The sequence below is a fragment of the Panthera onca genome, chromosome E1 (assembly GCF_046562875.1).
Source record: "Panthera onca isolate mPanOnc1 chromosome E1, mPanOnc1 haplotype 2, whole genome shotgun sequence".
Lineage (NCBI taxonomy): Eukaryota > Metazoa > Chordata > Mammalia > Carnivora > Felidae > Panthera > Panthera onca.
This window is the reverse complement of record NC_138352.1, coordinates 28,952,608-28,977,988: the sequence shown is the minus strand read 5'-3', so window position 1 is coordinate 28,977,988 and position 25,381 is coordinate 28,952,608. Positions and strand designations below refer to the sequence as shown.

Below are 25,381 nucleotides of genomic sequence, written 5' to 3'. Positions count from 1 at the left end.
GCAGCCCCCTGGGTTTTTCTCTGTCACAGCCCTGACCACACCAGGCACCCCTACCACCCCTGCCTCAAGCCGACCTTCTGGTCACCCAGCACGGGGCCGGGCACAGTACAAGGGCTCCGTGTCTGCGTTCAGAACAACAACAATCTACAATTTAAGCTTTTATGTTTACTAAGAATGCACTATATACCACACCTTGTCCCCAAGGACAAAAATTTCCTTGTTTAAGCTATACAAGAGTCCTACGAGGTAGATATTGTAATTTTACAGGGGAGAAACTGAGGCTTGGGGAGGTGGCCTGAGAACACTGGAGACTTCATGTGAGTCACAGCCCAGATCTGGACTCCTCTCTCTGCTCCAGCCCGTGGGGCGGCAAGAGAGGCCCGCACTGGTGACCATTAGCGCCCTCAGTGCCCCAGCCCCAGCTTGAAGAAGGATCCTTCTGCCAAAGAAGGGCCCTCAGTGTGGGGGCAGGACAGAAGAGGAGGAGGGGCACAGGGGCTGGCTTCACACTTGGGGGGTTGAGCTGTGCATTCCAGGCCTCTGGGGCCTCATCTGTAAAGTGGGGACACTGAGACCAGCCTGGCGCCTGGCACAGACCGGGCACTCGGCAATCAGTTGTTGAAGAAAAGTGTGGAGGGGCCCTCATAGCCTGGGATCCCCGGGCCTCCCTCTGCTTAGGCCTCCGCCTAGTGGTGGTGGCAGCTCAGCCCAGACAGGGGCCCCAGGCCCCCAGAAGGACCTTAGAGGCCCCCAACACCAGATCGATGGCCTGCAGAGAGTGCTGGCCCTGTGAGCAAGAAAGCAAAAACACCCGAGGCCTTGCACAAGGGCAAGATGCTGCACAGGGAAGGGCAGCAGGGGGCGGGGCCAGCCCCTGGAACAGCCGGTGACATAAGGACAGACTGTGTGGGACCCTGAAGCTGGGCTTCGGAGGGCTGCTCCGTCAGCCAGAGCCAGACCCCTGGACCCGGGCTCAGAGGAGCACCTGGGGGCCCAGAAAATCCCTCAAACCTCTCTGCGCCTCACATCCTCCTTTGTAACTGGGGATACCAAGAGGACAGCATTTCCACGGTTATCTTGCGAAAGCACCCATAAAACTCTGAAGCAGCAGAAGCCTCCAGTAAACGTCCTTTCCAGAGACCCAGGAGCCTGCACTTTCCCTCCGGCTGCGGGTGGAGGGCAGGTGACAGGTGAGCCGGAGAACCTGGGAACTGGGGAGACACGGGCACCGCGGTGCAGGGAACGGGGTGTTAGAGTGATGTCGAGGGACACAATAATGACTTACAAATCCAGCCCCGGACTAGAAGCAGCCTCAGCCCCTCCCCAGAGAGCGGTGGGCTGGGCAAGAGGGGCAGAAGGTACCGAGGGTCAGGGAAAGGGGAGGCGGGGGGACCAACCCATGTATACTCCCCTCGCCCGCCCGCGCTGCCCTCCCCACCTGTGCCGTCGGGCCACATCCACTTCACTGGCCAGGACACACACCTCTCTCACCCGCTCGCAGAACTCAGGCGCACGCCCTCTCCACGGTCAGGGCCCCTGCACGACCACCACACACACGGAGCCACGCACCCCCATCTCCAATGGCTTTCCACCTGTCTCTACAGTCCACGTCCGTCTACACTGTCCCCAAACGGGACTCATCACCACGGGCCTGGCCCTGTGAACACGGCTGCTTCACACTGACCCCATGTGCCTGGACTCCTGGGTTGTGAGGACGGGCAACAGAGAGGAGGGCAGGGGACCATGAAACCCTCCACTCGCAACAGTACCAGCATCCCCAGGCCAAGGGGAGCCAGGTGGCTTGGACGCCCTCCAAATCCAGCCGCCAGGCACAGCCCCGGTGGGGGGCTCCTGCCGGATCCTCGGTGCTGACAGGCTGATGAGGGGGTGGGGGATCAGCTGGGTCTGTGCCTCCGCCTCAAGCAGCTGCAGTCTCGGGAGGGAGGGGTAGAGGGGGGGTCCTATCAGGAGGTGGCATCTGTCCCCTTCCTGCCTTTCCATCCCCACTGTAGCAGGCAGGGCCCCCCTTCCCTGAGGAGCCCTGCCTGCCAGGCTGGGCACTGCTGACCACACTCGTCCGTGACCCCCAAGCAGGCACAGGTTGAGCGCCTACTGTGTGCCGAACTTGTGGGAACTCCTAGACACAGAGCCCTGCTAGGACCTCTAGTGGGTAGCTTATTATTCCCATTTTACACATGGGGAAACTGAGGGTCAGCAAAGCTCTGTGGCATGCCTGGACCGCTTCCTGTAGAAGTTGCTGCAGCTCAGGAAGAAAGACAGGATAGGAAGCCGCTTCAGAAAGCCCACCCCACCCCCATGCAGGCCACACACCGGGCACCCTCCACTGATTGTCTTGCTTCACCATAAGGACAGTCCTAGGAGGTAGACAGCAGGATGCCTGCATCCACCGTTCAGATGAGGAGGCCAGGCCACAGCGGCGGAGCCAGGAAGCAGTCCTGCCAGAAGGCCAAGCCGTGGCTCAGTTCCCCCAACCCGCTGGCCACCTCAAGCCCTGCTGGGAGTCGTGGGAGGTCGCCTGCCACCCGGGGAGGGGGCAGAGGATCAGGGGAAGGTAAGAGCTCGCAGGGGAGATGCTGCTGGGCAGGGAGGGGGCTGAGCCTGGAAGTAGAGGGCAGGCCTGGATGAGAGATGAGACCGAGAGCTGGCTGAGGACACGGCTGAGGCCCGGGGTTGGCGGGGAGGAGAGGGCACCCCAGTGAGCGCACCTCAAGGCACTGGGGCGGGTGTCGAGCCACGCAGACCTTCCCAGGGGGAGCCAGGGCCCTGGGCCCAGACGGTGCTGACGGTGAGCCAGACGAACTCTGGAGGTGACCAAGGGGGACCCAGGTGACCTGGACCTGAGCAGTTTGTACTGCCACCATAGGTACAAAGATCAGGGGCAAAGGCCAAGAGGAGAAATTGGGGAAAGCGACTGGGGACACACGCAGTGAGGAGTTCTGTAGTTACAGGGAGCAGAGAAATGAGCAGAAGCCAAAGGGGAGGGGGCGGTCAAGAGAGCATGCTTTTAGTGGCGGAAGATAATATATCCTCAGAAACTTAAACGCAGGGTTGCCATATGACCCAGCAGTTCACTCCTAAGTATGGACCCAAGAGAAGTGAAAACCAGTGTTCACACATGACCATGTCCATGACTGTTCCCAGCAGCACGACTCACAACAGCCAAAGGCGGAAACTGCCCCGACACCCATCAACTGCCCAAGGATGACCAAAATGTGGTACATTCACCCATGGACTATCATTCAGCCCTAAAAACCATCAAGTACTGAGCCACACTGAAGTCTGGATGAGCCTCAGAAACACTCTGCCAAGCGAAAGCAGCCAGACACAAAAGGCCACAAGTTGGATGATTCCACGTATATGAATGTCCAGAATCGGTAAACACAGATGCAGAAAGCAGTGGCTGCCAGGGGATGGGGGCACGGAGAGTGCGGGTTGGAGGGTGGGGGTGATTATTTAATGCGTACAGGGTTTTGTCTTGCGATGAAAACGTTTTGGAACAGGATGAGAGGTACATTTGCACACCATTGTGAATGTATTAGATGCCACAGAATGGCTCGCTCTCAATGGTTAATTTTATGTCATGTGAATTTCGCCTCAAAAAATATTTTTTTTGAGGAGTCACATGAAAGGGATTTGAACCTAACTAAAGCCTGACAGATGCAAGGCTAACTCCTCACACCCACTCAGCGGGGCCACGGCCACGGCCCAGAGAGTGGGAAAGAAACGCTTGCTGTTGCAAGAAAGAAGGAAACAATAGCAGAGCACTGCCTGGCCTCCGGGCCACCTGCAAGGCCCCCTCCTTACTCACGCTGCTCCAGCCATGATGTTCTGTTCTCCACACCAGTCCCTGACCCCGATGGGGGAACACCACCTACCTTTGGCCTCTCCCCGGGCCCGCTTCCCTCCGATATGCTCCTGGCTCCTCCCTGACTCCATGAAGGTCTCCGATCAGATGTCCCCTTCCCTCCCGTGTATTCTACGGTCACTTATTCAGAAATCTATGCTCAGTTGCCCCTTGACATGTGAGGGCAGGGGGTTGGCATCCAAGACTACTCGTTTTGCAAGACTATTTTGTAGAGGTGTTCTAGGTTTACACCAAAATTGAGGGGAAGGTACAGAGATTTCTCATATACCCCGAGTCTACACATGCACAGCCTCCCCCACTGTCAACATCACTCACTAAAGTGGTACATTTGTTACAATTGGTGAACTTAAACTGACACATCATAATCACCCAAAGTCCACAGTTTACCTTAAGGCTAACCTCTGGCGTTGTACTTTCTATGGTTTTGGACAAATGTGTAATGACTTGTATCCATCATTATGGCATCATACAGAATAGTCTCACTGTCTAAAAATCCTCTGTGCTCTACCTATTCATCTCCCCTTCTCCACGCCCGGCAACCACTGACCTTTTTATTGTCTCCATGGTTTTGCCTTTTCCAGAATGTTACATAGTTGGAATCCTACAGCATATAGCTTTTCCAGACTGGCTTCTTTCACTTAGTAAATCTGCACTTAAAGTCCTCCGTGTCTTTTCATGGCTTGATCTCTCTCTCTCTCTCTTTTTGCTGAATAACGTTCCATTGTCTGGATGCACCATTTATCCATTCACCTATTGAAGAACATCTTGGTTGCTTCCAAGTTTGGGCAATCGTGACTAAAGCTGCTATAAACATCTGCGTGCAGTTTCTGTGTGGATGTAAGTTCTCGACTTTGTTAGGTAAATACCAAGAAGTATGACTCCTGGATCATACGGTAATAGGATGTTCAGTTTTTAAGAACCAAACATCTTCCAATAAGGCTGCACCATTTTGCATTCCCACCAGCAATTACAATTCCTCTTGCTCTGTGTCCTCGCCTACATTTGGTGTCAACAGTATCCTGGATGCGGGCCATTCTAATAGGTGTGCAGTGGCATCTTGTTTTCATTTGCATTTCCCCGATGACATATAACGTGGAGTCTTTTCCCATGTTACCTGCCATCCGTGTATCTTCTTTGCTGACACGTCCATTCAGGTCTTTGACCCATTTTCCAATTAGGTTGCTTGCTTCCTATTGTTGAGTTGTAAGACTTCTTTGTATATTTTGGATAACAGCCTTTTATCAAATGTGTCTTTTGCAAATATTTTCCCCAAGTCCATGGCTTGTCTTCTAATTGTCTTAATACTGCCTTTCCCGGAGCAGAAGTTCTTAATTTTAATGAAGTCCGGCTTGTCAATCATTTCATTCACGGATCGTGTCCTTGGTGTGGCTAAAAAGGCATCACCAGATCCAAGTCATCTAGGTTTTCTTCTATGTTATCTGCCAGGAGTTTAATACTTCTGCATTTTACATTTAGATCTATGATCCAATATGAGTTAACTTTTATGAAGGGTGCAACGTCTATGTCTAGGTTTTTTTTTTTCTTATGAATGTCCAGCTCTTCCAGCCCCTTTTGTTGAAAAGACTATCTTTGCTCCATTGTCAGAGCTGGTTGACAATACTTATAGGGGTCCATTTCTGGGTTCTCCACTCCATTCCTTTGATCCATTTGTCTATTCCTGTGTCAATACCACACTGTCTTGATACCTGTAGCTTTATAGCGAGTCTTGAAGTCATGTGGTGTCAGTCCTCCGACTTTGTTCTTCTCCAATAGTATGTTGGGCTCATCTGAGTCTTTTGCCTCTCCATATGACTTTAATCAGTTTGTTGATATTCATAAATTAACTCGTATTTTGATCGGGATTCCATTGAGTCCATAGATCAGACAGGGAAGAACTAACATCTCGGCAATATTGAGTCTTCCTATCCATAAACATGGAATATCTCTCCATTTATTTAGTTCTTCTTTGATTTCCTTCATCAGAGTGTTGGAGTTGCCCTCTTAAAGATCTTGCATATATCTTGTTAGACTTGAACCTAAGCACTTCATTCCAGGGAGTGCTAATATCAACGGTATTGTTTTTAATCTCAAATTCCACTTGTTCGTTGCTGGTATATAAGAAAGAAATTGACTTTTGTATATTAACCTTGTATCCTGCAACATTGCTAAAATTGCTTATTTGCTCCAGGGCTTATTTGTTTTCTGTCAATTCTTTCAGACGTTCCTACATAGACAATCATGCCATCTGTGAACAAAGACACTTTTATCTTTCTTCCCAGTTTGTATATCTTTTATTTCCTTTTCTCGCCTAATTGCATTAGCAAGGACTTCCAGTATAATGCTAAGAAGGAGTGGTGAGAGGGGACATCCTTGCCTTGTACCTGATCTAAGTGGGAAAGCTTAAAGTTTCCCGTCATTAAATATGATGTTAGCTATAGGGTTTTTTGTAGATAGTCTTTATCAAGGCAGGAAAGTTCCCCTCTAGTCCTAGTTTGCTGGGAGTTTTGACAATGAATGGGTGCTGTCAGGGCTTTGTTTTGTTCCCTGGAGAGCCCTGGTACTTGCAGAAAGTGCTGGCCTACGGTGAGCCCTTAATGCCCACCTCTGGAAGAAACAGGTGCAGAGTGTAGAGAAGTGTCTAGCAGAGAGAGGTAGACTCACCACAGTGATGATCTTGGGTAGGTGCGAGGGATGGGGGTCCAGTGGGCAAGGCAGGAGATCATTCCATCCGCAGGAAAGAGAAGAAGGCACGCTGAGGGGCACAGGTGCCAGGACATGGGTGGCTGTGGTGGGAGGAAGTAGAAGTCCTCTTCTTTGATTTTCTCAGTGAAAGAGGAGGCCACACTGTCAGCTAAGGGTCCAGGACCTTGAAGTGAAGGGCAGGGCCCCAGAACTGAGGGAAAAGGTTCTGGAACAGGCAGGAAGGGGACAGGCCTGGGATCAGCAGTGTAAGCTGAGAAGCAGCACCTGGAGTGAGGTGGGGCTAACTGGCCACCCCAGGCAACAGACTCAGGGGTTCGTGTCCCTTACGTCTTTCTCCCTGGTGTCTAGGAGGGTCAGGGTGTGCCCAAGAGGCAGGTGGCAAGAAACCTCTCTGCCCCGGGCCCTGCCCAGGGCCCCAGGGATGGCTCTGAAGGACTCTCTAAGGTCTCCACTGGCTGGAAACTCACCCTGGGAGGCACTGGTGTAGAGACACCTCCTGAGGGTGCCTTCTCTGCTCTGCCATTCCCACCGTCCTCTGCAGAAACTTCTCCTCAGGCCATGGGTTAATTTAAGTCCATAATTAAAGGAATCAGTGAGTGAAGGAAGAAGTGATCAACGGCTCCTCTGTCTGCACAGGCACCAGAGCGGCTGCCATCACATCCCGGGGCATCAAATAACATTCGTGGCCAGGTCTACAGGCAGCGTGCTGTGCCCCCACCCCATATCCACAGACCCACAGAACTCAGCTGTGGGTGGGGTTGGGGCTCCAGGGACGTGGGACCAATAAACAGACGTGAGAAATGGATGAAGGGGAGGAACCCCGACCCTGAGAGCTTTAGCAAGACCTCGACCTAAATCTTTCCCCTGCATGAGCCTCCCAACACACAGTAGGTGCTCAAGCGATGACCTTTCTGCTCTAGTCCTGTGGGGGTAAGAATGAGGGAGACTGGATGGACGCCGTGTTCGGTGGCCGAGGTCTCAGGGGACAGAGGACAGCAGGTCATTCAATGTGGGCATCAGCTCTGCCGGTCCCTCCCTCTCGGGGCTTCAATTTCTCCCCCTGCAAAATGGACAGAACTCTGGGAGCCCTCCATCGTCTAGAGCTCTGTAATAGTGCTAACACTTGGCACACACGATCGCAGTTTAAACGGGGTGTAGACTTAGCCCCATTTCTCAGAATAAGGGAGTGAGGCTCAGAGAGGTGAAGCTGCTTGCCTCAAGACACACAGCTAGCAGAGGGCGACAGCCCCATTGGAATCCAGGCCGACCTGGCTCCTGCCCAACATCGCATTTCCCGGATCCTTGGCCAGGGCATCTCTGCCCCCTCGGGGGAGAACACGGCAGGGCCTGTGGCTTTCATGCCTTTGGAGAGAAACTGAGGCCCGCTCATAGGGCCTGTCAATCTGGGTTCAAACGCTGTTTTGGCCACCTGTGTCCCTCAGTGGCTCCTCTCTCAAGCCCTACGCCCCGCCTGGCCAGGACGTTTTGAGAATTAAATGAGATAATGTTCGGGAAAGCACTGAGCACAGCACCTGGCACCAGAAGACACTGGGTAAACAGTCATTTTCATTATTATTTTTGGGTGCCAAGTCTCAGCGAAACGTCACGTCACTTCCTGAGAAATAAAGGCACCCAGTACCACCACGGGCTGCTGATTTCACCACCAGGGCATGCATTTTGCTAAAGCCCCCGAAACGTCCTGACGGCCACCGGAAGCCAAGGGAGGGGCTGAGGACACCCAGCCTCTCCTGGCCACGTGGCATCAGGCCAGGGCATCGCAGCGGCTCATCCGTGGTGGCCCGAAGCGGGGGCGACGGCGGGAATAAAACCCAGCCCCCTCCCTCTGGCAACTTCGAGCTCTCAGGGAAACCCAGACCCCTGAGGAGCCCACCCCTCGGGCTCCGGGCGCAGACTGGGCTGTTCAGAGACACGATGGGCTGCGCGCGGCCTCTCTGAGACTCCGTTTGGGCATCTGCAAGACGAGGCAGCCGCTTCCTGTCCCTGGCGTTAGTCACGAAGACCCACTGCGATGAGAAAGGGCAGGGGCATGCCACCTGACTCCCAGTGACCTGAGCCTGGGGGAAGGATGAAGGTCAGGAAAACAAGGTCCTTGCAGGAGCTGGCTGCAGCCAGAAAAGCTATGGGAAGGTGTCTGGATGTAAAGAGCTGCCCCACCTGACTCCAGAACAAGAGACGGGCAGATGAAGCAACGGAAATGCAAGGGCCACCGTCACAGCCAGGACTGGCAGGGGCTGGGTGGCCAGCGACACTGGCGGCCGTGGGTGCGAGGGCGCAGGCTCACTCGGCTCTGCTGAGAGGTGAGGACGCCGGGACGACCCGGAGGAGGGCACAGCAGTGACAGCTCTCGACGTCACAGAGGCACAGGCCCTCTGACCCCACAGGGCCATTTCTGGAACGTTTGGCTTGGGCAACCCAGGCATGGGGACCTAAGTCCGGGCAGGAACAGCCCAGGGGTGGGCGGAGACACAGAAGCGTATCAGAATGAGGCGGGCTGACTAAATGGAAACTCAGCCTCGCATGGGAAATGCCAGCTAGATTTTAAAACCATTTCACTGGTTGGTATACTAACAAAAGGTGTCACACACACCCCATCCCAGGGCTGCGTGTTTCATCTGACTGCTCCCAACAGCCTAATGGACAAAGGACCCTAGTATCCCCATTTTGCCAATGAGCAAACTGAGACACACAGCTGAATAATTTGTCCAAGGACACGCAGCTGGCACAGTAGCAAAGATCAGGCATGTAACCCCAATGCTGTATGTCTCCAAAATACATCGCTAAAATAGAATATGTTTCTTAAAAAAGAAAGGACAGCGTATCCAGGTTGACCATGTGTAGTGGGTTGAATGAAAGCCCCCCCCCACCCCGCCAAAGATATATCCACCCAGAACCTGTGAAAGTGACATTATTTAGATAAAAGGTATTTGCAAATAAAATTAACCCAAGGATCTGGAGATGAGATCATTCTAGATTAGGATGGGCCCTCCGTCCAATGACAAGTGTCTTTAGAAGAGAAGAAAAGAGAAGACCAGACAGGACATGACAAGACACAGACAGAAGAAGGCTGGGTGAAGAAACGGGCAGAGATTGGAGGGATGTGTCTATACGGCAAGGAACACCAAGTTTTGGTGGCAGCTACAGAAGCTGGGAGAGAGGCATGGAATGATTCTCCCTCAGAGCCTCAGCAGGAAGCAAGCTTGCCGACCTCTTGATTTCAGACTTCTGGCCCCCAGAATTGGGATATAATAAATCTGTGTTGTTCTAAGCCACTCTGTTTGTGGTAATTTGTTATGGCAGCCACGGGAAACTAATACAGGGTGCAGTTTGCTCCCCACTGTCCCTGCGTCTGTTTTCCTTTCTGGGACCTGGCTGACTGTCCCCCCTGGACTGCTGCCTCCGTGCTCCTTCCACCACCCGGACACAATTTCAAGTGTATGTGTTCATTCAACCCATTTTCCCTAGTGTTCCCATTTCACAGATGAAGAAACTGATACCACTGGCTTGGATCGCTGTTCCAGAGGACCCCTGGAGCCTGCCCAGCCATGGCTGGTCCTGTGACCACCAGGAAGGTAGCTGGGTCGGGACAGGGCCCAAAGCCTGGTCACCTGGCCCTGGAGCTTCAGAACTAGGGCATCTGCTGCAGGATGAGGGCCAGGCCCCAGGGGTGCCTGTGAGGCTGCGGCTGGCAGGGTCCACAGAGGAAAGGAGGAAGGCAGCCAGGGGCTCCTCATTATGCAGCCCCCAGGGAGGGGCTGGACCATTCCGGAGCTGCCCCAGGGTATGCTGGGGGCACCCCTTCCAGTGGTCCTGAAGGCTCCCCAGGGCCCAGGAGGGGGCCTGGCCGCCCCAGCCAGGCAGGTGCTGCCGACAGCTTGAAGCTCAGCAGGCCAAGAATATGGGCACGGTTGAGCCTCCGGCCCGAATGGCAGAGGGTGGGGGAGCAGAGAGAGAGAGGAAACTGCCCTGCCCTGCCCTGCCCTGCCCTGCCTTGACCGCAGAGCCAAAGCCAAGAGGGATGAAAAAGCGGGTGCCCAGATGTGGGCCTGGTGTCCACACCCATTTCGTAAATGGGGAAACTGAGACTTGGGGTCCAGGAGCAGTGGGGGTGACTCACACCCCTCTCGGACTTAGGCTAGCAGATCCTCTCCACCAGGGGCCCTCAGTGGACCGAGGCGGGCAGTGTCTTTCAGATTCAGGCTCAAACCAGGTTATGGGAATGATGGGCTCGCCAAGCAGGTGGTAGACACCTGAGATGGAGAAGCTCAGAGATGAATCAGGGGTGACCGATTCCCCAGAGGCCCTTCCCCCCACCGCAGCTCTGAAGACCATGAAGAAGTAAACGATGGCAGCGAGCACCTTCCCCGTGGTGCATGAGCTGTGGGTCACTAAGGCCCAGAGCGGATGGGATCTGCCCGGGGCAGGGAGCTTCGCGGTGGCATGGGGACCGAAGGGGGCTGGGCTGGGGGCTCCGAGGTTCGGAAGATTGAAAAGTGCAGGTTCCCGGGCTCTACCCCAGACCCTCCGAACCAGAATCTCTGGGGATGGGGCATGCTCCCAGAGAGGTCTGAGGAAGGAGGTACCCCGTGCAGGATTCGGCACCTCTCCCACGGCTAAGATGCGCCAATTCTGCACCTCTGTAATCTCGGTCTCAAAGAGGTTACAACTTCCCATCTCAAAGAATCCATGACCCGTACGCTTGGGTGGCTCTGGATATTCAAAGACTCCACAGCTAAGACTCTATGATCTGGACTCTGTGACTCAGCCCTCAAGCCAATGCCCATCAAAGGAGAAAGGATGAAGTCCCTGGGTCTGGAGCCCTGGGGCACCAGCAGGGACAGCGCGTATGGAATGATCCCACGGGGAAAAAAAAAAAAAAAAAAACAGAAAGCAAGAAAGGAAGAAAGGGGAAAGGGAACTATAGATGTTGGCATGTTTATATAACTACATTCACATGTTTGCGTAAGCACTCAGACAATCCAGAAAGTTCTCTAATAATGGTCACCTCAAGAACATAAAGCTTTGGGCTGGGGTGAGGCGGAAGACAGAGTCTGAGAAGGAGAGATTCACTTTCTATCCCTACACTTGTTTAATACTTTACCATGAGCATGTAACACTCTTATAATTAAAAACGATAATGATTCATGAAAAAAAAAAAGGCATGACAAAGTCTATGCTTCCTTATGTGTTTGTTCGCTTGTTTCTTTAATCCTCTTCCACCCACCAAGACATCAGCCGCGATCCCAAGGCACAGGGCACAGCTCACCGTACTCGCTCAAGAGCTAATCGTGGAAAGCATGAATGGCGCCGAAATCCTGACATCCCCAGAGCCTGCACACTAATACTTGACCGGTGAGACCTCTCCGAGAAGGGAAGGGAGGGGCCTGGGAGAAAAGAGATGCCAGGGGCTGGTCCTGAGGATGGGGTGGCACCGGGATTCCCAGGTCCTGTCACACCCTGCTTCCACGAGGCCACAGTCAAGGCCGCTAGGAAATCCCGCTTTTGAGCTCCCTACCTGCCCCCAGATCCCCACGCCCTGCAACCACCTCTGCCCTGCACGTGACCCAGACAGGCCTCACACTCTCTGGGCCTTGCCAAGCTCTAGTCCCGTGAAGGGATGGGGCGTGAAGGGATGGGGCCAGCTCCCCCCGGCCATCCCCAGTCCTCCTCAGGCCCCCACAGGCCCGAGTGGAAGCCTGGCCTGGCCTTGGCCCGGAACCAAGAGCCCAGAGGCATAGGGTCGGGGGCAGGAGGCAGGCGGCTGCTACCACCCAGAACGCCAGCTGCTGGCAGTGATTTATTTTTGCTTTAAGTGCTGGAGAATTGCAGGGCTGCAGCCGCCAGCTCAGGGGGCTCAGGCTGCAGCTGGAAGGAGAGGGAGGTGGGCAGGAGGTGGGGGCCGCACAGCCCCTCCCTGACCTCTCTTGCCCTCAGCCTGTCAGAGTCTCCATGACACACACACACACACACACACACACACGCACACACGCGCGCGCGCGCACACACACACACACACACACACACACACACACACACACACACACAGCTCAGGACCTCCCTATCTCCACACGCTCCCTCCTCCCCGCCCCAGCTCTCCTAAGTAAGTCTCAGAACAGCTGCAAGGAGGCTCTAGGGGGCAGAGAGTCTCGACCACGACCCCCCACCTTGCTTCTGAGACATTTCACCACTTCTGGCTGGGGCTGTCCCTCTCTGGCCTCAGCCGGCCCACTCCCACCTTGGGATGTCATATTCACCCTTCCTCCAGGACACCCACTCACAGGTCAGAGGCTGATGACAGTCACAGGCAATCTGGAGATAGCTCTGGTTTTCATTATGACCTGATCCCTTTTCTGCCCGGAGGGTGGGCCTCAAGAGACAGTGCCCTGCCCTGGGGCACATCTGGCTAAATGGCCGCTGGGCACCTGGGGTTGCTGAGCAGCCCTGGCCAAGGCCCAGCCCCTCGGGAACCTGTCTGGACATCCACAGAAGGAGCGTAAGCCTTAGGTTGGCAGAGGCGATGGGGTGATCTGGGGGAGCCAAGGGGCTGTGCTTTGCCAGCTAGAAGGCTTATAGGTTCTTTTTACAGCTGGAAAGCTGCTGAAGTTGGTAATGGCCAATCTTGAAACATAAAATGTTTCAACCTGGGTGTGGTGCTCAAAAACAGAGACTGTGCAGAGGAGGTAAAACACACCGACACAAAACAAAAGGCCGATGGGCGTGTGAAAGTGTTTAATTGGGCAAGAAATGGAGACGCTGTCCCCTCTGCCACCCCCAGCCCCTGCAGCCGGCCTCCACACATTCTACTGAAGGCCCAAAGATTTATAAACGTGAAGAGAAGCGCTGAGGACCGAGCGGCCCTGACCCTCTGCACCTCAGTTTGCTTAGATCTGCAATGGGAATGTGGTTTCTGCCCCTCACAGGGTGGGGATGGGGGACGCCCTAAGCTGCAAGCAAGCCAAAGGCCAGGAACACGGCAAGGTTCAGAGCTTGAAGCAGATAAGGTCACAGACAAAAAGAGCTCAATGCAGAGTTGGGGCCTGAAATAAATGCCACTTCTCTCCCCCTCACAGACAGATGGCAGGCCAAGGGCTCAGAGGAGAGGTCTGAAAGCTGGCTCTGCCCCCGACAAGCTCCTCAGTTTGGGGACAGTGATGTCACTTCTCCGAAGCTCGGTTTTCTGATCTGAAGAGTGGGATGATAACTGTGGCTACCACTGCTACTGAGCACACTATCTATCAAGCACCGCACATGGAGGAACCAACCCATTCATGCCCCCACATGTTTATCGAGCATCTACTACACACAGGGTACTGCTGTATGTGCTGGGGACGTAGCTGGGAACAAATAAGACCAAAACCTCTGCACTTAAGGCACTTATATCCCAGTGGGGGAGACAGACAATAAACAAGATAAGCAAATAAAACATAACATGGTGGATGGCATTAAATTCGACGAGTCGAAAAAAGCAAGAGAGGGAATGTGGGCAAAGGGAGCCCATGGTGTCATCCAGGAGAGGCATCATGGAGGAGGTGGCCTTTGACAAGACCTGAAGGTGGTGAAGGAGGAGGCTTTGTGGGGATCTGGGGAAGAGTGTTTCAAGCAGAGGGAGCAGCAAGTGCAAATGGCCTGGGGCAGGAGCAGGCCTCAGGTGTTGGAGGCACAGCAAGGAGAAAGGCAGGGCGGCCTGAGGAGAGGGAGACAGTGGGGGGCAGAGAGGGTAGTACTGAAGACCAGACTGCAGGGCCCTGTGGACCACAGTGAGGAGTGTGGCTTTTATTCTGAGTTGAGGACACGGGAGGATCCTGAGCCCAAGACCAAGACGAAAGCACCCAGAGTGTGTCAAGTACACAGTAGGTGCTCAAGCAAGCATGGCCACTCTGAAGGCTTTATCTTTGTTCCCTGGCCCTTCCCCAAGCCTGAGTCCCCCAAAGAGACCCAGACCACAGATGATGGAAGGAGGGGGAGGCTTCAGTTGCCCAAATGGTGGGAGTGCTCAGTCCAGGCTGGTTGAAGGGGGACGGGTCCCTGGCAGGATCCAGGAGGCTGCTCCCACTGACTCTGGGGCAGCATCAATGCACAGCCGGGGTAGACCTGCTCCCCGGGATCACTGAGAAAGGGGCCCCCGCTCCTATCTGGCCGTGTAAATGGAACTCTGTCTGATGCTACAGGGCCGAAGGCCAATTAGGGGGCTGGACCAGGGGTCCCCAAGGTCCCCTCAGCCTCACGCTGCCTCTGCAGCTGCCACTTCAGCAGCTGGGCAGGAAGACCTGCGCTACGGAACATCAGTGGGGGTGGGTGGAGAGAAGGGGTGGAGAAGGGGAGGGGGTACAAGACACACAGCAGGAGCAGGAGGCCTGTGTCTGAGGCCCTCTCCCGCTGCAGCAAACCACTTAGCCTCTCTGGGCCTCAGTTTCCCCACATGTCCAAGGACAGGCTGCACTGGAAGGACAGATTCTCAAGGCTCTGGTGCCACATTCCCCCCCTTCGTGCAGCTCCCTTTCCACACCCCCATTTCTGCTCAGATCCCCCCTACCCAGAAGCACACACGGAAGCTCACGTTTCTACTCCCCCCCTCCCAGGTGTTCTCAGGGGTCCCCCCAGCTGCGACTTTGATCCCACTTCACAGATGATAAACTGAAGACCACGAGGAGAAGTGACTCAGCCCCGCTCACCTTGGCTGTGTGCCCTGAAGCCTCCTCCCAAACAGTGAGATTCTCGAGGGAAGGGGCTGGGTCTCCATTCATTCACCACCAGTTTATTAAGCATCTCCTGTATGCCGGGCACTACACCGGGACCACGGCTGAGGGTGCCAGGGTCTCCACCACTAGAGCTCACAGCCCGCCACAGCTCCCATCATCACAGCGAGGCCTCTGCGGCCAGAGAAAGCAGCCTAGACACAGACCCACCAAACATTTACAGGGCACGCCAGGCCTTCCCTAGGTCCCAGGGATACCGCCACCTGGGCACTGGGATGCCGAGCAGGCACCCTGCAGCCAGCCTGGCACACAAACGCAGCCGGGCAGTGTGCCTGGGGAACAGAGGAGGGTGCAACTCCGTCCCCGGGAGAGCGCCAGGGCTCTGGACCAGAGGGACACAGGTTCCTGTCCCTCCCGGTGCCTCCTTGGGCCTCAGATCTCCTGTCTGTACAATGGAGCTAATGCCACCCTAGGTACTGGCAGACCATTAGGAAATTAAATCAGGTGGCAGAGTGCTGGGCCCTCCGCCAGTGCCCGGCGAGGGCTCCAGTCCCGCCTGCGGCCCGGCTCCTCTGGAAAATCCGCCTGCCTCGTCCAGCCCCGCCCCCACCCCACCCCCAAGGCTCCTCTGAAGCCTCCAACCTCCCTGCCCCGCCTGCGGCCCAGTTTCAAGCCGGCTTTCTTTCTTTTATCTTCGGCCTTTGCTGTCTTCCTATCACGCAGCCAATTCCCCTGGTACAGCCAGCCTGTGGGCCCGAGCCCACACCCACCACACCTTGGAGTGGCCGGCCCAGCCTCCACCCTCCCGCTGCCCACGAGCTGCCTCCCTCTCAGCCTCTTCTCTGTGCCAGCCTATGGCAGGGCTCCAGCTGCAGGCCCCAGGGGAGGGGCAGGTGTGCCCATGTGTCACTCACAGCAAAGCCCTGGCGGGGGCCCAGCACCGCACACCAGGTGCACCTGTCGGAAGGACGGCCCAGCCCAGAGCCAAGAGGCAGCGAGACCAAGAGTGGCCATCGGGTGGGCTCTGAGGGAGCACCAGCAGCCTTCAGCCTGGGGCTGGGCGAGGGCCGCAGGGGTTGCCGGGAGTGACGACGCAGTTGCTTCTGCCCCAGACGTGTGCCAAGGCCGCCGGGTGCCATGCCCGGTGCTGCCAACTGTGGCCCAGGGCACCAGAGGGAACTGTTCACAAGCAGAACCCGTCCCAGTACCGCATAACTGCAGGGAACTGCTGTCATTGTTACTGTTATTACTATCTTCATTGTTGTCACTATTATTTCACTGCTGCAGGGCCACCAATGTTACCTCGTTCTGCTTCAGGAAGACTTGAGGGGAGGGACACTGTGGCCCTGGGACAAGAAGCTTGACAGGGGCAGCCCCCTGGCCTGGGAAGAGCTAGATGATTCTGCTCAAACCCCTGACTCGCTGTGTGGCTTTGGGCAAGACCTTGTCCCTCTCTGGGCATATCTTTCTCGCAGCACAGCACAGCTCACTGAACATCCCTGGATCGGGCAGCAGCCTCCACCACATCCCTTCCTGAGCAGCCTGGAAGCCCTACGGGGGCCTAACGGGGCAGGTGGCCATGATGGGGACAGAGGTCCAGGGGCGGGCCAATAAACCCAGAGCTGCGCCAACACCCAGCATTTACAGAGCACCCCCTACCTATATGCATTCAGCAGCGCACCAGTGGAGAAGAGGGGACCCCTGTCATCTGGCACACTGGAGCGCCCGTTCTTGTCCCCAGGAATGCTCAAGCAAGTCCCTCCTCCTTGCACCCTATTGCCCCTAAGGAGTCTTGACCCCACCTGAAGGGATCCCGTCCAACGTCTCCTTCTTAGAGCTGCCAACCTCCAGTCCCCTGGCCGGAGAGAAGGGACCACCAGAAAGCTGATGGCAGACTTTACTGAAGATTCTCTTTGGGCTCTGAGCACGAGGAGTGGGGTGATTTTCTGAGAACAGAGGAGCGGGGACTTCACACACAAAAAAAAGACCATAAGCCTCCAGTGGGCCCAAGACTGGGACCTCCTCCCTAACCCTCTGGCCATATGACAGCAGCCTAGGGAGGAAGTCCCTGGTGAGGGGCCACAAAGGAACAACCTAGCAGAAAGTGAGCCTGGGGTCACGCCGAGGCAGCGGGACTGGGCTTACTCGGCACCTAAGGGAGGGGGTCAGGGATAAGGCCGGAGGCTAACGCCTTGTAGGTTCTACCTTCCAGAGGTGGCTACTGATTTCAGCGGCATGTGGGCACCTCCGTGCTCCTGGAAGACAGAGCCTGTGAACCTGGGTTCCGGGAGGTAGGTATGGGGGCGGGGGCAGGAGGTCCCCAGCACTTTACCCCAGGGCTCCAACCTGGGCACAGGGAGCAAAGAATAAAGTAGAACGGATCACAGGCAGTGCAGCACTCCCAGATGGGTACGCCCCCTAGGAAATGGGCAGCAGGGTGAGGGGCCAGGAGAACCTCCCAGAACAGAAGACCATCTCTGAAGAAACACTTTCCTGTGACCTCCCATTCTAAACACAGGTTTTAAAATATTCACATGACCAGTGCACACTCAATCAGGACCGGCAGCAGAGACATGCGCTGGGGCCTCAACTCCCATGTGAAGCACCCCCCCCACACACACAGGAGCTCCCCACCCCAGGTGCCACTCCAGTGAGCCCCCTGGTTCCCCACGCCGCTTCCCCATAGGGCATCGGGAGCAGAGGTGAGCACCTAGGAGCCACTCCTGCCATGCAACCCTGGGGGCTTCTCAGCTGAGGGGTCATCGCCTCTGCGATCAAGGCCGACTTCTAAAAGCAAAAAGGTGCGGCTGGAGTTGCCGGCTGGCTAGCGGAAAACACCATTTCCAGAATATTTTTACTCCATTAGAGCACGGGAGGTGGGAGTGAGAAAGGACTCCGAGGACCCGCAGATCTAGGGCCTGGAGGCATTTTCGGGCGCTGGTAGACTGCGCCCCCTCTGCACCCCCACTTTAATCCCGGGGTCTCCGGGAAGGTCACGCATAGGATTGATGCCTGGCGCGAAAGTGCCTCCCCACGCTCCCTCCCGAGCCCCCATGTGCGAGTTGGCCAGAGGGGGGCCGAGGGCGCCTCAAAGTTTCCCGGAGCGCCCCCAGGACGAAGGTTAGCAAGGAGCAAAGTTCCCTGGTGGCAGTAGCCGGAGACATGGCAGGGGAAGAAAAGCTCGCAGTCAGCATTTCCTCCGATGGCTCACCAAGGGAGGAAAAAAAACAGAAACGAGAGGAAGAAAAAAACCTCCCGCCCCACCTTCCCTGTTGCAGCACCACCTCGTGCTCGCTCCGGGCCGGGGAGGGGGCCTTCGGGATGCCGGAGTCGGGCCCCCGGGGGGCCGAGCGCCGGGCGGCCGCGCACTTACCTCGGTCAGTGCCCCGGGCGCGGCGCGCTCCGCGTCCTCCGAGCTCCGGGCGGCCGTTCCTGGCCCCGGCAGCCGCCGCGCTGCCTGCATCGCCGCCGCCGCCTCAGGGCAGCCCCCGGGGGCGCTCCATGCCAAGGGGCGCGTCAGTGTGGGGCGCCGATCTCCCCGGTTCAGCCACGGGTCGGGGGCGCGCGCCTGGACGGCGCCCCCGGCCGCGGGGCGCTCGCTCTGGCCGGCGAGGCTGGCGTCCGTCCCTCCGTCCGGCTGGGAGCGCGGCCGGCCCACCCCCTCCCCCGCCGGCTGTTATCTGATCCCGGGCAGGGCCGGGCGCGCTCGTCTCTACGCCCCGGCGCCCCGCGCCTCCCCGCCCGCTCCGGCCGCGCCAGCCCCTCGCCCCCGGCTACCGTTCCCAGGGAGGCGATGGCAGCGGCAAGGCCCGGGGAAGGCGGGGAGAGCGGAATGGAGGGCGAGGAGGCGGCGGGAGGCAGAGGCTCGGCGCGCACCCAGCTCCGCGCCCCGCTGCCACCAGAACCGGGCTCGGCAACTCCTCTAACTCTCCGCCGAGAGCACGCCCGCCCCGCGCCGCGCCGCCGCTGCCCCCGCCCACCCGGGCCCTAGCCTGGCCCAGAGCGCCCCCAGCCCCGGGCCGCCCCCCACACACACACCGCCAGCCACTTGCGCAATGGGGCGCGCGCGCGCACACACAGACACACACACACACACACACAGAGGCATGTCCTCCAGGGACACGCGCACACACAGGTGCATGGCCAGCGCACAGACAGGCAAGGGAATCTTGCACACACGCGTCCACACAGCCTGGTACACAGCTCAGGTGCCAGCATACAAGCATGCAAAATGCATGTCCTGACATGCATGATGGTTCCAAGTGCACAGGTGCATACACACTCACACGTGTGCATGCAGGGGGGTATCTGCACATGTGCATACGTGCACACAGATCCTAGCTTGTACATCATTCCCATGGAATCCTTTCTTTTTGCACACCAGGCATACACTCTATGCACACTCATATACATACATCATTTCCCCCTCTTTAATAGCATCTCTCTCCTCCCCATCTTGTGCTCTGTTTGGCTTCTCCCATCTCCTTCTTTCTTCTCCGTGCTCCTCCCCCCTACTCCCTCTCTCTCTCTCTCTCTCTCTCTCTCTGCTGACTTGACCCCCATGTGACCCTCTTCTCTTGCCACCCCAGCAAGGCTCAGGCTCTCTTCCCAGCCTGTCCCCACTCGCCCTACCCTCCCAGCCTCCTGGGGCCTATTGTCTGGGCCTCAGATCTCTCAGCCTCCCGCCGGGCCCAGGCCTTTCATCCTGGCAGACAGACCTGCCCGGCTGGGCCTTGGCCCAGGAAGACCCCATTTTATCACCAGTCTGACCCCTTGTTCAGCCTTGGGGCCACAGAATTGGGCCAAGGAGGCAGGTCTGTGCCCGGAGCACAAGCCTCAAAGGGCTTCCTGGCCCCCTTGGCTTCCAGCTTCCCCTTTAATGTGAAATATAATTATGTGTCTGCACAGCAGGGAGACTGGCTGCAGGATTCTAACCAAGGAGGATGGCTCTCTGGCCACCGCCCAGATTGCTGGCGGCTGAGACAGAGCGGTCTGCAGGCCCCACCAGCCCCAGGCTCCCAGCCCCAGGCTCCAGGCCGCTGGCAGCTGGTAGGTACCACCTGGCCCAACCCACCCAGAGAACTCACCGACCTCAGGCTGTCCAGGGTTTGGATTGCGCCAACTCTATTGACCAGCTGTGGAGGCAAGTCATTTCATCTCTCCGTGCCTCACTATCCCTGTCATCAAGTGGGGAGAGTAACCATTCCTGCCTCATGGAGCCGCAGTGAGGATTAAATGCGTGTAAAATATACCTCAACAGTTGATACGGCTCCTGGCTGGGTGAAACAGCTAACACCGAGTGAGCACTCAAGACGTGTGAGGCTCTGTGCTAAAGACCTGGCTGGAATTATTTTGCTGTCGCTGCAACAGGGTAAATACACTCACTGACCCTATTTTACAAGTAAAGGAGCAGAGGCACAGGGAGGCCCATTGTCTGTCACAGGGCTGTTGAAGGTAGTACCAGGACTCAGGGCCCGATCTGTCCCCAGAACAAGAGCCCCTGCCCCCTTGCCTTGACAGCTGCTAAGGGCTGCAGTGGAGAGAAGGGCCACCCCAAGAGAGTCCGGCCCAATGCCCTACTCTGCCCCTAACTGGTACACCGTGCCCTGGTTTTCTCCTCCTCCTCGGAGACCAGCCTCCCAGAGGACCAAAAGCTCTCAGGAAACTTTTCCTCCTTCTCCCTCCAAGCGACCCAGGAGGGAATTGATTCAGCTCCCCACCGCCCCCCGCCCAGTTTCCCGGAAGACAGAGAGGCCACAGTCCCGCCCCAGGTGGAACCGGCCCCAAGGCACTCCTCCCAGGCTCCGCCGCGGGTCCCCAGAGGACCCCGGATGCCCGTCAGCTGGGAGATAGTTCCATCCAAAGCTCATAGCTGGGGAATAGACAGGAACACCTTGGGGCACCTCTGTGCCTAGGATTCTGACAGTTCCTGGGACAAGGGTAACTCCCAAGGTATCTGCAACCCTAGAATGTTCCCTACACAGAGTCCCCACCTAGATCCTCACCAAGCCAGGTCTTATCCCTGGGCCCCAGGCCTCCCCCAGAGCCATTATCGGACCCATTTCACAGAGACAGCAGGTGTCTTTTGCCCCAGGACTTCCGGCAAGGCAAAGAATATCTGGCAAAGGTGAAAGCCTGACTCCCCAGGCCACTGCTTTTAGGCTCCCCTATCCCACCCCCCTACCTGATGGAATGGAATTCAGTTCTTAATCATATCCTAGAAGCGGCTGTTAGCACCCTCACACCCAGGCATTTGCTGGGCAACTTGGGGCACCAGCCTCCCTTTGGTGAACACAACCATGTTCCAGATGCAGGGACCAAGGCAGAGAGGGACAGGGACATACGGGGCTCTTGCTCTAACCAGCTCACATACCTGGCTCCAAGGCTTCCTGGTCTGTAGGCAGAGCCTCCCATGGCCCTATAAGGGCACTGCCCGTAGGGGGTGGGGATCATGCCTCCCTCTAGGGTTGAAGGGGGCCAAGCAGGGCTGCATAGAGATGTGGACACAGCCCTTGCTGAGGTCTCTGTAAAATAAGCCCCTGTCACACGGCCGTGAGAGAAGCCAATGAGATGAACGGGAGTTCAGTGCCCTGCACACAGTAGGAGTTTTAGCAACTTAGGTAACACGCTTTGAGTGTTCCCGGCTTTCCTTCAATCTGAAGTGCTTTCTTTCTGAGGAATGGGGCAGTCCCTCCCCACCTGGGGCGTGGCACGTAATAGCTGTTCAACTAATATTTGCTCATCTCGGCATCCTCAGAGCCACAGCCAGGAGGCCAAAGAGCCCCCCGGCCCATCTGGAATCACTCCTTCATTTGAGGAAAGTGAGACCCAGAGAGGTGAGGTCGATTCCAAGGCCACAAAGCCATGGAAGGGGGTGGCGAGAGCGGGAGGCACCCCCCCCAGGCTGGGGTTTGCTGGTCGGGGTGGGCAGCAGGCACAGAACTGACAGTTCTTTTAATATTCACGTCTTCATATACCAACGCCGATGCATTTGCGTCAGGCATAAATTGATCATTGGTTGAGATGTGAAAAACAGACTGTCCCTCACCAGTTCAGCTGCACCAGGGCTCCCCAGAATCCTCCTGGGGGCTGCCTCCTCCCAGGAGCCTGCCCAGCTTTCTCCTGCCACACCTAGACCTCAGCCCGGCCCCAAGCCCCATGTCAGGAGACCCTTGAAACATAAAATGGGCTCACGGGCTGCCTCGTTTAACCCTGCCCAGGGCAGGTGTGAGAACCAAAGCCCCAGAGGCCCACGACCTGCCACCCGCACCTCACCTACGCTCCATGGCTTCCCGGTTCCAGACACACCAGCCAGCCAGCCGGGCTCTTGGATGCCACCCACCAGCTTGATTCTGTCCCTAGGCTCCCTTCCCCAAGCCGCTCTTCCTTCAGAGGCAGCTCGGGGGAGGCCCAGCAGAGTCTCCCATCTCCTGTTTACCACCATCCCCCGTTTTACCTTCCTCGTGTCTGGCCACTCTCTGAGACTTCTTGTTTACTACTGGTCTCCTCCGAGGCTTGTCAGTTCACGAGGGCAGGGACTACGTCTTCCCGGAGCGTTCACGGCCCAGGGCCTGGCACACAGTGGGTGTGCAGTAAGTGCCTGCAAAATGAGAATGAATGGACACAGGATGGAAAGACCCAGACAATCACAGGTTGTCTCTCAGCAGAAGCCTTGCCTCCTCCTCCAGGCAGGTGGCCAGGGTCCAGGGCTCACCCTGCCTCTCACTGCAACCCCTGAGAAGGGAGAGAGACCTGTGCCTAGCTGATCCAGGATATGCATTTCTTGTGGGATGCATAAAGCCCTTGACTGGAAGTCAAGAGGCACAGGATTGCATTCTGCTGGGGCCAAGGGAGGAGAGAGCCCCGACCACCTGGGCAGTGAGCAGCAGAGCAGAGCCTGGACCTGGGAGTCCTACCTTCAGCTCAGTCTCCTCCCTCAGTGCCTTTAATCCCCAAGACAAAATGATAATAACAATGATGGTAACAATGGCTGCCACTGACTATACATTTGGCCTGTGCTATGCTTTGGGTTAAATGCCCACCTGCGTGAACTTATCATGAAGGACCATGGTGTTATTACTCCAGTTTCTAAGCAGATAGATGCCACTCCAGTTGGCAGAGGAAGACATGATGCCCAGACAGGTCAAAGGAAGGGATCGCCTGGGGTGGTTGTGAGCTGCTCGTGTGCAGAGGTGTGCAAGCCAAGACAGGTGGCCCTTCCTCTGGGGCGCTAGGGAGGGGTGGTGATGCCTGCCAGGGAGGTCAAGGAAGTGACTACCCTGCGCCCTCGCAGCCACACGCCGGTCGGGCCCCGGGCTGACCCTGCAGCATTGATTTGAGGAAAGCAGAACTTCAGCAACGAACGGGTGGCGGCCCTGCAAACAGGACACTGAGTCCCTCCCACCCGTCAGGAAGCAGGCATTGATCCGCTCAGCCTGGCTGACTTATTCCCCTCTTGCACAGGCTGTGACACTGGCCCTGGTCACCCCGGTCCCTCCTCTCTGCCTTCCATGGAGCTGCAGCCGTCAGGAGAACGCGCTAATGGAGGCCAGGGAGGTAGAGCCCGTGACTCTGGGCCACGCTTGTCCGGCGTCTTCTGGGCATCGGGCCGTTTCTGTCCCGGCTACCAGACTTTAGAGGCATCGGTGGTCCACGTCCTCCCGTGGTTGGGGCCCCTCTTCTGGGAACCTTTCTCTTGGGGGACCCGCCCACCCAAACCCCCACCTCTCTGCCACGTGCTTCTTCTTGGAGGCTGGGACCATCCCCAGGGCCCGAGGTGAGCAAGCCACCCAGGCCTGGCTGTGAGCTTTACTGTGATTGGTTGAGGAGAGCCATGTGATTGAAGTCAGCCAATGAGAACTGACCCTAGGACTTTGGCTGGATAAGCTGGAAAAGGAGCTCTAGCTCCCTGGGGCCCCTGGGGACCCCTTTGCCCCTATGTGGCTGAGCCACCTGAGAGAGGACCCACCCGGAGGAAACCAGAGCTGATCTATTGAGCGAAAAAAGATTCCAGACAGGCTTCTTTGAGGCTCTTAGATCCACCCCTGGATTTTTGAGTTCTGAATAATCCCTCTTCTGATTTAAGAGATTTTTGAGATGGAGCCTAATACTCCTCTCCTTGCCCTGGAGGGGCTGCCTGTGGACATGGTGGGTGAAAGACCAGCAAGGCCTCCAAAATGTCCCTCAAACTTTCTGAAGCTCTTTCCTCCTCTCTAACATGGGGTCCTTCCGAGCCACAGCTCTGCCACATGGGGCATAAACCCTGAGGTGCAGGCCAGGGTGTTTTCTCTCTCCCCTAAAGGGACAGAAGGTGGACAAGGCCTGCAGGCCCCAGTATGACAAGAATAAAGGGCAATAAAGGGAGGGAGGGAAGTCGCTTCAGCCTCTCAGAGTTAAAAATAGCTTCCCCCAAGGAGGCCTCCCTGCTGGGATAATCCGGCCAATTACCCAGGCCCCCTCCACCCTGGTGGGCACTGCCAGCCTCCTCTCTGTGCACCGCCCCCCCCCATTGCGGTCACCACGTGAGGCCATCTCTCCCTGCCCCCATGACTAGCCCCCCTTACCCTCAGCAAGGGAGCCCGGCTTGAGGCCTCCGACTCAGTTTCCTCTTCTCTGAATTGGGCCTGACTCTGAAACAGAAAGAGATCTGTAAGGCCTGACAATGGAGAGTTTATTGGCCAAGTGTCCCCTCCCACCCTGCCACAAAAAGAACCAAGAGGCAGAATAGGGTCTATTACATGATCCTATTTATGTTAAGAAAAACGACAGATATTTTTGCATCTGCAAAGCAAAAAAAAAAAAAAATCTGAAACCTTGGAAATGAAACTGCTGCTCGTGTGTCCTAGGAGGGGGGCCTTTTTCCGCATTCGCTTTTGTGGGGAGGCAAATGTCTACACCGGCTTCCTGAGTGCTCTGGACTCAGACCCACCTGGGGGGGGGGGGGGTAGTCCCTCCCTGCAGCAGGAACTCAGCCTCTGTTCTGAGGAAAGACAGTAGTTTACAAGTGTGGGACACAAGGGCTCATGGTACCTCGTCAGGGCTGTTTTGTTGGAATTTTGTATAGAAAGCATTTATTGCT

The 25,381-nt window shown here is 56.6% G+C and overlaps 1 protein-coding gene across 3 annotated transcripts in view; it reads right to left on the bottom strand.

Annotated features, from left to right (window-relative positions):
• The window catches only part of KCNJ12 (potassium inwardly rectifying channel subfamily J member 12), a 44,760-nt gene extending 25,504 nt beyond the window's left edge, over positions 1-19,256 (bottom strand). For 2 of the 3 annotated variants that reach the window (XM_060647044.3, XM_060647039.3), the window contains exon 1: positions 18,677-19,256. The gene's annotated coding sequence lies outside the window, so the exon portion shown is untranslated. The remainder of the gene's footprint in view (positions 1-18,676) is intronic. The other variant, XM_060647043.3, reaches the window with a different exon arrangement.
• Positions 19,257-25,381: the final 6,125 nt, after the last annotated feature.